Source organism: Ornithodoros turicata, chromosome 10, assembly GCF_037126465.1.
Source record: "Ornithodoros turicata isolate Travis chromosome 10, ASM3712646v1, whole genome shotgun sequence".
NCBI lineage: Eukaryota > Metazoa > Arthropoda > Arachnida > Ixodida > Argasidae > Ornithodoros > Ornithodoros turicata.
In genome coordinates this window covers 31,527,735-31,541,026 of record NC_088210.1, presented here as the reverse complement: position 1 = coordinate 31,541,026, position 13,292 = coordinate 31,527,735, and the positions used below count along the sequence as shown (strand labels likewise).

Below are 13,292 nucleotides of genomic sequence, written 5' to 3'. Positions count from 1 at the left end.
CAAGTCGTACATCCCAGCCCGATTCTAGGTAGTTAGCATAACGAGGTTGCAATCAGCAGCAACGTGCGGTCATTAAAGTATTATTTCCGAGGTTTCAATGCAAAACGTGTGGTGGGAACCATGTCTCTGTTGTGAAAGTGAAGTGCATGGGTTTCGCATTGCTCGCACCGCTTTTGGGAGAAATTAGCGCGCCCAATGCAAACCGGTTTCCGTTCTCTTCCATTGCGGGCTTTGAAATAATAGTACTACCTGGTTCCGTATAATACCTGTCGTGCCTGAACACCCTTGTTTCGTAGCGATATATGCATGAGTTGGAAACCTTACCGCTCCGTGCTTGAAAGTGAACAGCAAAGCGATTGGTATATATATATCCAAAGGTATGTGTGATTTGCCTTACCTGTAAAGAATGAGAATGGGAAATGTTAGACAAAGTGGAAAAAAGAGAAAAAAAAAAAAACGGAGCACTCATGCTGGCAATGTAGGGAAACATCAATTTCTAAACAGGTATTTGTATACACACTTAAAATAGCGAATGAAAAAAAAAAAAGTTCAATTACAAAGTACACGGTTTGTTGGATTTGATGCAGGGCACTAAAAGTTTTCATGTTGGCAACTTTGGTAGAATGGATGAGGCCCCAACCAAAACAATAAAATGTGAAAATCAAGGTAATCTCCATTTCATCACGATGCAAATTAGCGGCAGATAAAAACAAACAAAAAAACGTCAGATTCAGAGCTGGGCACTGGACCTTTTTTTAAGTACACGAGTGTCTTCTTTATCACTTTCGTTCCAGAAGGTGCTTAATAAATAACAAACACCAACTACGAAATAAGATGCGGCCAAGCAGAGCAAGTTTTTTTTTTTCTTACTTTTTTAAAACTGGTCACGATACAGCACAACGGCATTTCATTTACGGTTCGCTCGCTGACCTAATTACGCCGCAGCGACTATTTAAAAATATATAAAAAAAAGGAAGACGGCAATCTCATTTGTCCCGAATCGAACGAGTCAAACGACAGCGCCGCCTCGCGGCCACGCACTTCCTAATCCGCGTGATTTATTTAGGCAGAGGTCAATATGAAATTTCGCTCTGTCGCGAATATTGAATTGTCCGTAATTCGTGCGGCGGGATCCCACGACGTCCAATAATTCCGGCGCGTACATGACACACGCGGCCCGAAGCTACATTACTTTTTTTTTTTTTGCGCGTAATGAAATTCATTAATCACTGAACTCGAATTAAATCTGAACCGCGCGCGCGCGCGGTGCTCCCTTTTTTCCCCCGCGTCAACCCTCGCGGGAAGCCGAGCACCTGAAGACGCGCGCCTTCAGTCACGTATTCCACTTTCTAACGTCATTTCTTTTTTAACTTCGCCCCTTTTTTAAAGATAAAAAGTAAACAAGTCTGCATGCGTTCGCACGTCCATAGAACACATAGTATGCAGATTAAGATTGAAAAAAAATAAAAATCGAGCGAACGATGTAGCGGTGGTGAAAAATTAAGCGGAATTTCGAAGGAGATACAAAAAAGTCCTTCCCCCGCCTTCATCACGAAGTCAGCATGAGGAAAAAGAAGAGGAAAGGGTGAAAAAAAGAGAGAGAGAAAAAAAAAGGAAGATGAAAATGGGGCCGTCGCGTGCAGGGCTGGGCCCTTGTTCTTCCGCTCCTAATTGTTTCACATTCATTTTATGACCGAGTCAATTCTTTATTCCTCTTTTCAGTTATTTTTTCTTTTTTTCCAAAAATCGTTCGAAGAAACGAAGACTTTTTTTTTGTCGATAGACGTACGGGCGTCTCTGGTGTTTTAGGGGAAGGAAGTCATGAATTTGGTACTGAAGTGATACCGAAAGAACCCTTTGGCACACATGGTAAAGGTAGAATATAGTATCTTTTTGGTCATCTGGCTGTACGCATGACAAAAAAAAAAAAAAAAAAAAACGCCTGCGCGCAGTACTGAACTGAGGATGTCAGGCAGTCTATGAACCACGTCAGATTCCCGCCTGGATGCATCGTGCGTGAAAATAACGGCGACAATTAAAATACATTACACTTAGAAGCGCGTATACAGAAACTTATATTCTAACCACTTTCCGCGAGTCGCTTGTTGAGGAAAACCCGTCCTTCCACCAAAAAAAATTAAAAAAAATAAAACGAACACAGCACGGCCTCCTTATTCGGGGCACCTCCAATATATGTGAAATCTTCTCGCAGGTGCGGAGACACCCGCGTGGGCCAATTTTAGAAACCTCCTCCCCCCCCCCCCCTCCCCGCCCCTCTTCTCAGATCACGAGGAATCTTAGGAGGCGACAAAAATCGATGACTGTTAGTACTGGCGTCGCTAGCCTCATCTCCCCCTCTGGTTGCCTTCCTGCCATCACTGTCGCAAATCTGCAACGTCGGCTCGAGTTACACAAACCCTCCTCCCCACCCTCCTTCCCCACTCTTTGCAAGACGGAGCACAAGAATGATGAAGAGCACACGGATGAGTGCAACTTCCCCTCAGCACCACGCAAATAGAGAGAGAGAGAGAGAGAGAGAGAAAAAAGGAAAAAAAGTGTACAAAGGAAGAGGGTTGTTGTTACGTTTCTGTTACTTTAAAAATGTCTTCCTCTATTAAAAACAATAAAAGAAACGAAAAAAAAATACGGCCTTCCTTCTCCATCTCTCGGTGGTGGTGGTGGTGGTGGTGGTGGTGGTGGGGCCAGGTGCACGTCGTGCTTCGACGCACATGTAGAAGAAAAAAATAGTGTAGAAAAGAAAAACATCGTGAAGAAGAACAAAGTCGCGTTGGTATTTGAAGGTTTGCTGTGAGATTCCTATTTGTATTCGTTTTTGTTTTGACGCCGATGTGTTCTGAAGGGAAAATGGGCTTGTTGGCGCGTTCAAAGTATACAGCGATATAATTCAAAATAGAGAGTAGATTAGTAGATTTTTCTGTTAGGAGAGAAGGACGTATCTAAAATAACTCGTGGACATACTCCAATTGTAACGAAAAGATGGCAATCTACTACAATTAATCTATGGAATTCACCAGCAAGTAAACGCGGAAGAAAGATATGAAGACCGAAAAAAAGGGAGTACTTATCACAGGAGAGATTATACCATCACCACTGATTCCTAAATAGAGAGTACGCGAGGGGAAAGATATCGCAGAAGATCTTAAAGAAGAAAAAGGTTCTGTACTCTAAACCACGACTTGCGTAACAGTCCTAAACAAACAAACAAACAAACGAAATGAACGACCGAATGCCGACTAGACGGTACTATTCGACGAAACGTCCCCGGCGTTGCCATATCCCACACTAGGAGTAAACAAAGGAGTAAACTGGAGAGGAATTACAACTTCTAGACTCCTAGATTGCAATTTTACTCCCCCGGCCCTGAAATTTACTCCCTGGCACTACATACAGAACCCTAAAACTTCTCACAAAATTTCGTGCATTTATAGTCCCAAAAGAGAGTAATGAAATACATCTTCCCACTATTAAAAAAAAAATCTCTCTCTTACTACTCGAACTACTTTCTTTTTCTTGCGCACACACAAGTGCACACACAACCGTGTCCACATCCCACCCATGCACTAGCAGCACAACATCTTGGCCCCAGTATTGGACCAATATTGGCCTAATGTTGGTCAAATCTTGATCCAATAATGGGCCGATATTGCCAATATTGGTCAAATCTTGGTCCAATAATGGCCGACATTGCCAATACTGGTCAAATCTTGGTCCAATAATGGGCCGACATTGCCAATATTGGTCAAATATCGTGCTGCTTGGGTGCCTATACAGAATACAGTCATGTACACCCGTCGAAGCCTGCTTCCTCGAACGCCTTTCGCCATTCACACACACACACACACACCATATATATAGTGGCACAAATCATTTCATACGGCGTACAGTTCCGGATATGTCTACTACAGGGGCCGTCAACCAAGAGCGACCCCTCAGGCTAGAGCCGCGAAGTTTCCGTCACGCAAATTTATGCACCCCTGATAGACGCCGGTCACACCCGCGCTGGTAGCGATACGGACACATCCATCACATCCGGGCGGCGGTGGCGATAGCGAAGTGCGATTAACAAACCAATGTTTTTTCTTTCCCGCTTGCTGCCGATTTGCATGGTCTCAATGGAGAGCTTCCTCGTTGCAAACCAAACGGTTGCCAACGGTTGCGCGTCAAGTGTGTGAGTCTCACGCTGTGCCTGTTACGATAAAATGACAATTTTGTGCAAGTTGCGTGACAGGAGTTCTGACAACAATCGATAGCACCGCGAAACAACTTGGCTCCGACTGGTGCACAGACATCGATAGGTGGAGAGAGAGAGGACAGCAAGAAGGAAGGAGCGGGAGAGGCAGGGAGATTAGTATGTGCGTTCTGGGCCGACTTCAGGGGTAACCGTAGACACTTTGGAAAGTCTCTGGTGGTACGAGATTTAAAAAAAAAGCATTTTTCAGATGACGCAGCTTTACAGGGTCGTCATGTGGCCTTATCGCGTGGTCCAAGAACGATCACAAAACGAGAGTCCAGGAATTCCAGAAGGAGCACACAATTAATGCCACTAAATGCTAACTTACCCATTAAAACAATACCGCTACAGTAATATCAAACCAACAAAGCTTCCGAGAACAAACAGGTGGTTGCGTATATAGCAGCTCCGCAAAACCCCTCACGCTCGGTAAGCTTCTTTTCCAATTCCGTTGACCGATGGTCGTCTGTCATAATTCCCGCACTATAGAATTACACTTCTTACACAACTTCTAGGAGAACCACATTGCTTCAACAGCAAAGCATATCCGCAGCATCCACAAAGAAAACCAGCTGCTAACGAATACCCTCAAAATACAACTTATGATGAAGCACCCAGCTCACAGGGATATCATTGCTCTCGGAACGATCATTTTGTATGGCTCTGTGGCGCAAGACGGGAAAACCTGCACGCCGTATTTCGAAATCAACAGCTAATAGAGCGATCTTCTCCGGCAGATGAACTCATCACTCAACGGACCTCATCGTGGAATATTTCTTCCGCTTTCGACAAAACATTCCAACGGGGCCCCCCTCTTTTAGCTTCCACAATAATCATACACCATATCCGACGGGAAGCTTCCGTCTCCAAATTATATTCAGCGAAGAAACACGAATCGGAGCAACGAATTTCTCGCGGGCAAAGAAACCTCCCTTTTTTTTTTGTTTCGAGATCTGTTACACGCTCGAGTGATTTCATGTCGCATAGCGCACTCACGCGAACTTCCACTCGGCATGTCACGTGACGCCTTGGGCGCGAGGCCAATCAGCGGCGAGTAAAACAAAGCAGAAGACACAAATCGGAGTATGAGGTTTCTGGTCGCTGCGAACATCATTAATGAAAGTGGACACGAAGGTTGATCTTGTGTGTGTGTGTGTGCATGTGCAGCGAGGGAATAGTCCGCAATGATGATGATGATGGTCGTAAATGACCTCGAGAAATGGTATTTAGCCTGTCACGTTGGGACGGAAGTAAGGTTGAGCGGTGATGGTTTCTTTGAAGTGCATTCTTCACGCGGCTTGTTGCAATGGAAGTTGATAAACAAAGAGTCGTCGTGGAAGTCGTTACACTCGCTTTTTTTTTTATGTTTTTAAAACTCGGCAGAGCAGAAACTGCTCCAAGAGTACGCCTGTAATGCGTGATTAATGAAAACGATTTTGTCTTTCAAGCGTCTCTCTTGTGCTTATCGAAATTATCACTTCACAAATCTTCGATCTAATTTCACTTTTATAACATGCACAAAATTCATAGCTCTCTGTCTCTCTCTCTCTGCGCTTCCCTCTATCACCTAATTAGAAAGTGATAGAGATAACTTTTTCTCGTATTCCTTATCACTCACTATCACATCGCCGTCTCGTTTGACGTCCCACGAAAACACCAGGAAGTAACAACCTCTCCGAACAAACACCACAACAAGAAATCACTCACGCCGAAAGACACACAGAAGACAGTGACAGACCGTCGCCTCTCATTACAAATCGTGTCATCCGAGTCACCTCAAAGACAGACACACGTCCTCTCCCTCTCAAACTCACTGGGGCGAGAGTGACAGATTAGGCTATTACGTATGGAAGAAGGCCGGACCCCGAAACAGCTTCTATTTAAGCATAGACCGAAAACAATCGGCTATATTTGCATATTCGTCAGCGGTACCAAATACGACGCAGCAGGACATGCAGGGCTACATGCAATATGGATGTGACCGTATCGACCGGTTATCTTTCAGGAAGTGTGGATGTTAACTATGTTGGTACGAGCGGTTGTATGTCGCAGAACTGCTGTATAGTATGTGGGTGCGGATATGGTACCGTGCTTCTCGGGTACCACGGGTACCTCGGGTACGGGGGAGACACACCCACACACACAAACACAGTGCACATTGATAACAGTAACATAGTAACATCCGCAGACCAATGTACACTCTCAAAAAAAGGGTGTATACTTTAACTCATTTTCCTTGCCAGATATATCACTCCCTTTTGGAGAGTACAATTACTCTTAAAAAGGAGTCGCCTCAGTCCCTGAAGGGAGTAAGGAGGCCTTTTAACTCCCTACAGGAGGGTAATTGACTAATTGTACACTCCAAATCGAGGGGTGTGTGCAAGGGTGTACCCCCACACAAAAAGAAGTTACTGTACAACTTTTTTTTTTTCAAAAGTGCACTTTTAAGAAAGGGGTGTAGTTTAACTCATTTTTTCTTGCCACATATATCGCTCCCTTTTGGAGAGTACAATTACTCTCAAAAAGGAGTCGCCTCAGGGAGTCACTTTCGTCTATTATTACGTAAACTTGAATCATCCGTACCCTGCGCAGATCTGCTATTCCAAGTATATCTCTTAAGCTGTGTCCTTGCACGAGGTTTTTATGCATCAGCTTCGAAATCTGGGCTTTAGTCCTTCCGCCATCTAACCATCATAACCTTGCCCAAAAGATACCCGCGAAGTGATGAGATCGTAAACATACCGCCATGCACGAGGCCTTATCTTTGCCAACGAGTTCCACGGAAGTCAATCGATGGTGCGTCAAAGAATCGCCAACAACATCGCGATCGCGCTGCATTCAAATAAAACACCAAAACCGCATAAAGGACCGCGAGCATTCCAAGCTGAATATCAACTACGAAGTAGACTTTTTACATTTCCTCGTCGTATTTAACGTCCTTTGTTTTCACATCGCAAAATAAACGAAATAACGAAGTAACAGTGAAGAAGAAATAGACAAAAGGCTGGTGAGAGATTGAGAGAACGTCAGGCACACACCGCTTTCCAACGATCTAAAATGAATGCCAGTAGGCCTTCTTTAAATCATAAGATCTGGAACACCCCACGAAACAAGCAAAAAACAAAAAAAAAAACAAAAAAATTCACAGTAGTCGTGTTTTCTTTTCGTTAAAAAAAAATGAGGAAAAACTGTCTGAAGCGACGGAGGTACATGTTGTGAGGCCCGCGCGGTGGAGAGAGTGAAACGCCTACCAGAGCCTTATTTTTCATTGCGCGAGCGGCGAGCTATCCGAATTCCAGAGCGCGCGTCAGAACCGCTGCGCTCGTGAGAACCAACGCGCGCGCGTGTGCTCCTTTTCGTTTTCTGCAACGCTTTCTCTCGCGTTTTCGCGAGATACGCTCGAACGGTGAACGAGGACTGGGATTATTATTTTCGGTGCCATAAAAGCCTATCTTTCTGCTGACGTAGCCTAATTAAATAATGAGGACCGATCCGTTCTATGCGCAACTATGACTTGTGCGCGTAGAAGCCCGGAGATGAAGTATTTTCGTCCCTACGTTTATTTTGATGATTGGATGACGTCGTTGGTCAGCCGTTCACTTTCCTCGTTCTTCAGTGGGCTTTGGTGTACTCATTTCCACACGTTGAGGTGTGCCCAAGTGCCGCAACGTGCAAACTACGATTCAAGCACAATGTTATATGAGAAGTGGTAGCAGTTTCAAAGTGCGCTATCACAAGGATGGTATCACACCCACGTGGCAATCGCAATGGTGCGGGTTCAACACCTGTTTCTCGCTGGTTGGTTTTAAGGAAAAAATAAAAATAAAATAAAAATAAAAGATTTTGACTTCACTAATGTGAGGCCCGCAAGTCCACATCACTTGCACCAGTTACTTTGGTGGAAAACCCTTTGAATGATGATGCCAATGAAGGTGAGCAGGAGGATGGAGATGATGATACTGATGATGATGATTAGTGGTGGTATTTTCGTCAAGTGCCTTTCGTTTGGGTCCGTAAAGAATTGCTGAAAGCTAATCCACAGACCCGAACACGGTGGCGTCGCTCATTATCGTGGCTGCACACTAGCGCCGATCTCTCCCCTGGAGAGAGAAGCAGGAATGTTCCTCTCGTGTCACGCGGGTAGACACTCCGGTTACCATACTAAGGATAGATGGTGCCGCGGAGAGCTTCTCAATGACAGAACAAAAATCGGTGTTCTTTATTGTTGTGCAGTTTAACTGTCACAACAGCGTGGAGAACAAGTACGGAAGGCAAAAATGGGAGCAATTCGGTTATACTATTCACCCCAGACTAGTTTCTTGGATGGCTTGCCCCACGCTTGAGGCATACTGGTCGCCGTGGAAATCATTGACGTACGCGCATACAGTCGCCACGTGCTTACATCTCCCGATCACTCCTGTCTTATATCTGCAACTACCTGACAGAAGGGACCGAGGGCCGCTGTCAAGCTGGGAAAGAGGCTCCAGACGTCATTACCTATCAATAGGCACGTTAGAGAAAATTTATTTAAAAGTCCAACCTTAACAGAATGATCTATATACATTCGACAGAAATACAACACGTGTGCATGCAAAATGATCGGCTAGTATTATTAGTATCTTTCACTAGAAATCAATCCAAGCTGCACAAATGGTGTAAACGAACAAAGCGATTAAATGCATGTATGGTGATCTTGCAGACCAGGCGATGTTTCACCTGTGAAGCACACTTTGCGTGGATGGTGACGCGGTCGCCGCGGACAAGTTCTTCAACGCCGAGAACGTGCTTTACAAGCCGCTTCCTATCCGTTTGTTGGCTTCGGAGAAATGACCAGCGTCCCTTATCGCCTTAAATCCACGGCAGAAACGCAACATTGTATCACGGACGCTTGACGGCAACAACACACTGACAGAAAAAGAAAAAAAACGGCAAAACGCGGGATTACGGGGCGGCGGTGGAACCTCCGCACGAGAACTTTCTTACAGAGGTTCCGTTGGTGGCGTTGTACGCAACTAGTATTTTGCGCGCGCCTACGTCCAACAACACGCGTTCATTGCTGCGCTCTTAAACTCCTCCTGACCCGTGCAAAAGAAATTATGCTGATTCATCTTCCCACTTTAGTCCGTCCGATCTCCTCCCTCATTTTTTTGCACCTCTCCCCCACTCGTTAGAGCCCGTCAATCGCTCACGAAATCCTTCAAAATCACTCAAAACACTCCCTTTCGTTTTTTCTCTCTCCTGCCCACATGGTTGCCAGCTGCGAGAAGCAAAAATGTGCAATGCTCGACGAAGAATGTTCCGCCAGAACATTTTTCTACGTGCTCGAAGTTATATGCACGTCGCAGGCAGCCGTGACACACCAGCGCCACCTAGACAGAGAAAGCTTGCTTAATGTCTTCTCTCCCTCCTCCGCACGTGGACATACAGAGGCGCGATGTCGTCTGTTTTAGGTAATCGACGCAGACGATTTCAAACGCAGGCTTTCTGTGGCTTCCAGTGGCTACACGTGTGGCTGATGGCTGTTCATGGCCGACAGCGCGTCCTGATTGGCGGACTTTTTATGTCTACGTCACGTCGTTTAAGCGATCAGGCCTTCTTCTTCTTCTTTTTTTTAAATCTCGGTGGAGTTTGACACAGATGCATAATAATGAAGTGAACGTTCGCCAGCCAACTTATCAATCCAAACCGAGCCAAAGCCGAATCCACATATCTCCACGCACACAAATCCGAGCACCGGCTCCGAAACAAGGGGCAACTCGAAACGACCACTCCGAACATTCAATCAAACAAGTGGATTTTTCCTCGAGGCACGACGGGATTGAAACAATGGGTTGTACTTGAAAAAACCCGAAGCGCAATTAACATTCGTCGCACAGGAAACGCACCACCTTTACGTTCTTCGTTCCCTTGACAATCGGAGAGAAAGGGGGAAAAAAAAAAGACAGTAATAATAAAATAAAAAAAGAAATCGGGAAAAAGGAAATGGAGTAAAGGAAGAGGAAGACGACCAGGAAGAAAATCGATCAGCTCCTTCCCCCCCTCCTCCGATATCCTTCACTATTCTGTCCTTCCATGTCTTGTGCTGCTCGCCTAGCAGTTTCAAACACTCGTCAACGACCGAACCAGCTGCTGTTCATAAGATGGAGAGGGGGAAAAGAGAAGATGGAGAGGAAGAAACGAAAGCCAAGCACGCGGTACAGGGAGAAGAGGTAGAGAGGAAAAGGTAAATAGGGGGATGGGGGAGTGATCTTTGTCGACGTATGTATCCTGTATTAGTGTCGACTTTTTGTGTTCTTTTTTTTTTTCTTTTTTTCTTTTTCACGAGTGGAGGGTGTCGGGATACTGTATTCGAGTCACGGACGGGGCGGTACAGGAGGAAAAAAGGGGTCCGTGACAGTTTTGAAGAAAGAATTTCGCTGTGACATTTCAGCCTCTGATTCCGTTTCGTGGACTCAGATTTGATTACGTTCAAAAGGGACGACGACGACACACTGCTGGTGTTATACAATGGGTGGAGAAAAGTGCGCTTTCTGAGTCTCTTTTCTCTTTGTCTGTGCTTAGACGTGACACGGCATTACAAGCATATAGACGGGCGGGGAAGTAGATGATTTTTTTTTTCGGGTCGTTTCTGGGCCTTTTCGGGATTTTACGTATGCACGTGTCTAAAGCACGTGACGTCATTCGTAATCGTAATGGAGGGGCTCAACTTATAGTGACGTGTCTTGGTGAGTATAACGGCGAGACGATTTCAGGTAATCCCAGTGCTCCTTGCGTACGCGTTGCATCCTGGGAGATTATTGTCGCGATGAAGGGAGAACAGTCCTTCACTTACGTTTCCGCTGACCTTGACACATCGTGGACAACGGGCCGATAGAGAGAGGAGAAATCGAAACAGTTTGGAGACCTTCTTCTCCTTTCTGATAACCAAGTTCCCATAGTTCAAAGCGGCGCTAAGCTCTCTGGGATTTTCTGAAGTCGTCCATTCCAATGTTGCCAAGCGGAGTTGCTAATATGCAACCAGGAGTCGCTGTGAGCGCGAAAAAAGCTCGATGAGTCTAAATTTTTGTTTCGATACTGATACAATGGGACACTATTATCGCTTCTTCGAACTACAACTGCTCTCGTAATCCGCAGTTGTCGCTACCCATACGCCGCACACAATAAATGACGTCACAGCACTGCACTAGCTCCACCTTGCTGCGCCACTATGAAATCATTTTCCCGGCTTTCAAAGCGCTAAAAAAAAAAGAAAAAAAAGAATGGCTTATAAAGACCACCAACATAATCGCGCCAGTGTTCGCCGTTCCTTATCTTCAGGCTGCCCCACAGATAACCTCCACTATCTCACGCGAGGCCCATAAATCGGCCCCATAATCCCCTCGCTCATTAAGACATCTTGCGTAACGCTTTGCCAAGTGACCCACGTGTCACGTGTTAAACACTGTAGAGCACGTAATGAAGTCATTGTCCCGAATCGCCCGTTACATTATGCTACATCACATTCTGCTGAACCGACGTAAATCACCTGCAAAGTATAGACTGGAAGGTTAGGGAGATAGGCGCGTTTTTGCGGTAATCGGTCCGCCTGCAATGCGTCTCTCGAAATTTCCTTTCTGATGGTGTATAAATCTCGAAATTATAGGCTCCACGCGTACTTAGAAAGCGTGCAGAGCACTTCTTTGCAAAGTGCCTGCATGGTGTCGGCATTATTCCGCCAGTATATCATCGGTTAGGAACGAGGTTATTATATTGACGGTTCAAAGTGAACGAACCGTGTCCCGAAAACGTCACTTCCGCTTTCCTGCTGTTCCAAGATGTGCCGTTTTGTTGTATAAAGTGTGGATCGTAGCTCCAACAACACCGAATATCCTCTGGATGTACGAATGATGTCCTAACGTATTCGTACGTCCGATGGATATCTGAGGGATATCCATCGGACGTACGAATTCGTTAGGACATTATGCGTACATCCAGAGGATATTCGGTGTTGTTGGGGAGGCTACCACTTCACGTGCGCTCTAAAATAGCGTTGCCACCGTTGCGCATGCGCAGGAGAGTGTGCGGAACGTGAAGAAAGATAATAAAGGAAGTGATGTCACTCTCGTCTGTGTTTGCCCCAGCATCCCTTTCGACGCAAGAAACATGACAACCTGTACGGCGCCGAGAAGTTTGGGAGTCGCCCCCTGGTGTTCACTGAGCGAACCGTGTCGTGGGGACGTTCCCGGACAGTATATCCGCACCATTCCATTGCGTATCAAGGAATTGCACGGGTAAGAGGCTGTCCAGCGTTGATATTTCCTGATAATGCATGACGGAAACGACATATATTTGTTCCAAGTAAGTCGCGGTTTCATTCCAATATTGCATTTTTTACTGTTAGTAGCAGAAACGAAACCGAAACGAGAATCCCCACCAGGAGGCGGCACAGTGGCGGCCCTAGTGAGGGTCTCGCCGCCATATTGGCGGCAAATGAACATGTTTTATCAAGTCCAGCACGACATTACAACCTGATGTGTACACTTTAACAGCCTGTCGCATACGACACCTCCTCCAGTTCAAAAGAAACAACCGAGATCGTTGAGTCCTGCGCTCTAAACACGGCCTAGCACACTCGCCGGTCCACCTTTTTTTCACTCTCTCTCTCTGACCGAACAAACCGTGGGACTTTCATCATCACCTTAGGACAAAAAGAGCGCCTTAACGCGTATCACAAACAAAGAGAAGAAGGCTTTAGAAGAGACAACGCTTAGGAAACAACAGAGTCATCATCGTACAGCGTGCAAAGAAAAAGAAGAGAGAGAGAGAGAAAGAAAAAAAAAAGAAGAAGAAAAGCACCATCTTCATTTACGCGGTCCGTTCATCGCCTTCTGAGGCACGCGAACAGACCATCAACTCTCTCTCCTCAACTTCTTCCAGAAGACGTGTTGTCGTTGTTGTTAGGAAGAAGTGCTTTAGGTCAGGTCTTTCGCGCATTCTGTTTTCCGCTCCTATAATTGTACTTGGTATATGTGTGTGTCTGTGTGTGTATGTGTATAGCAGA

The 13,292-nt window shown here is 45.6% G+C and overlaps 1 protein-coding gene across 7 annotated transcripts in view; it reads right to left on the bottom strand.

The window, feature by feature from the left end:
- LOC135369888 (ephrin type-B receptor 2-like) overlaps positions 1-13,292 on the bottom strand; it is a 159,886-nt gene that overhangs the window by 46,774 nt on the left and 99,820 nt on the right. The gene's annotated exons all lie outside the window — the stretch shown is intronic.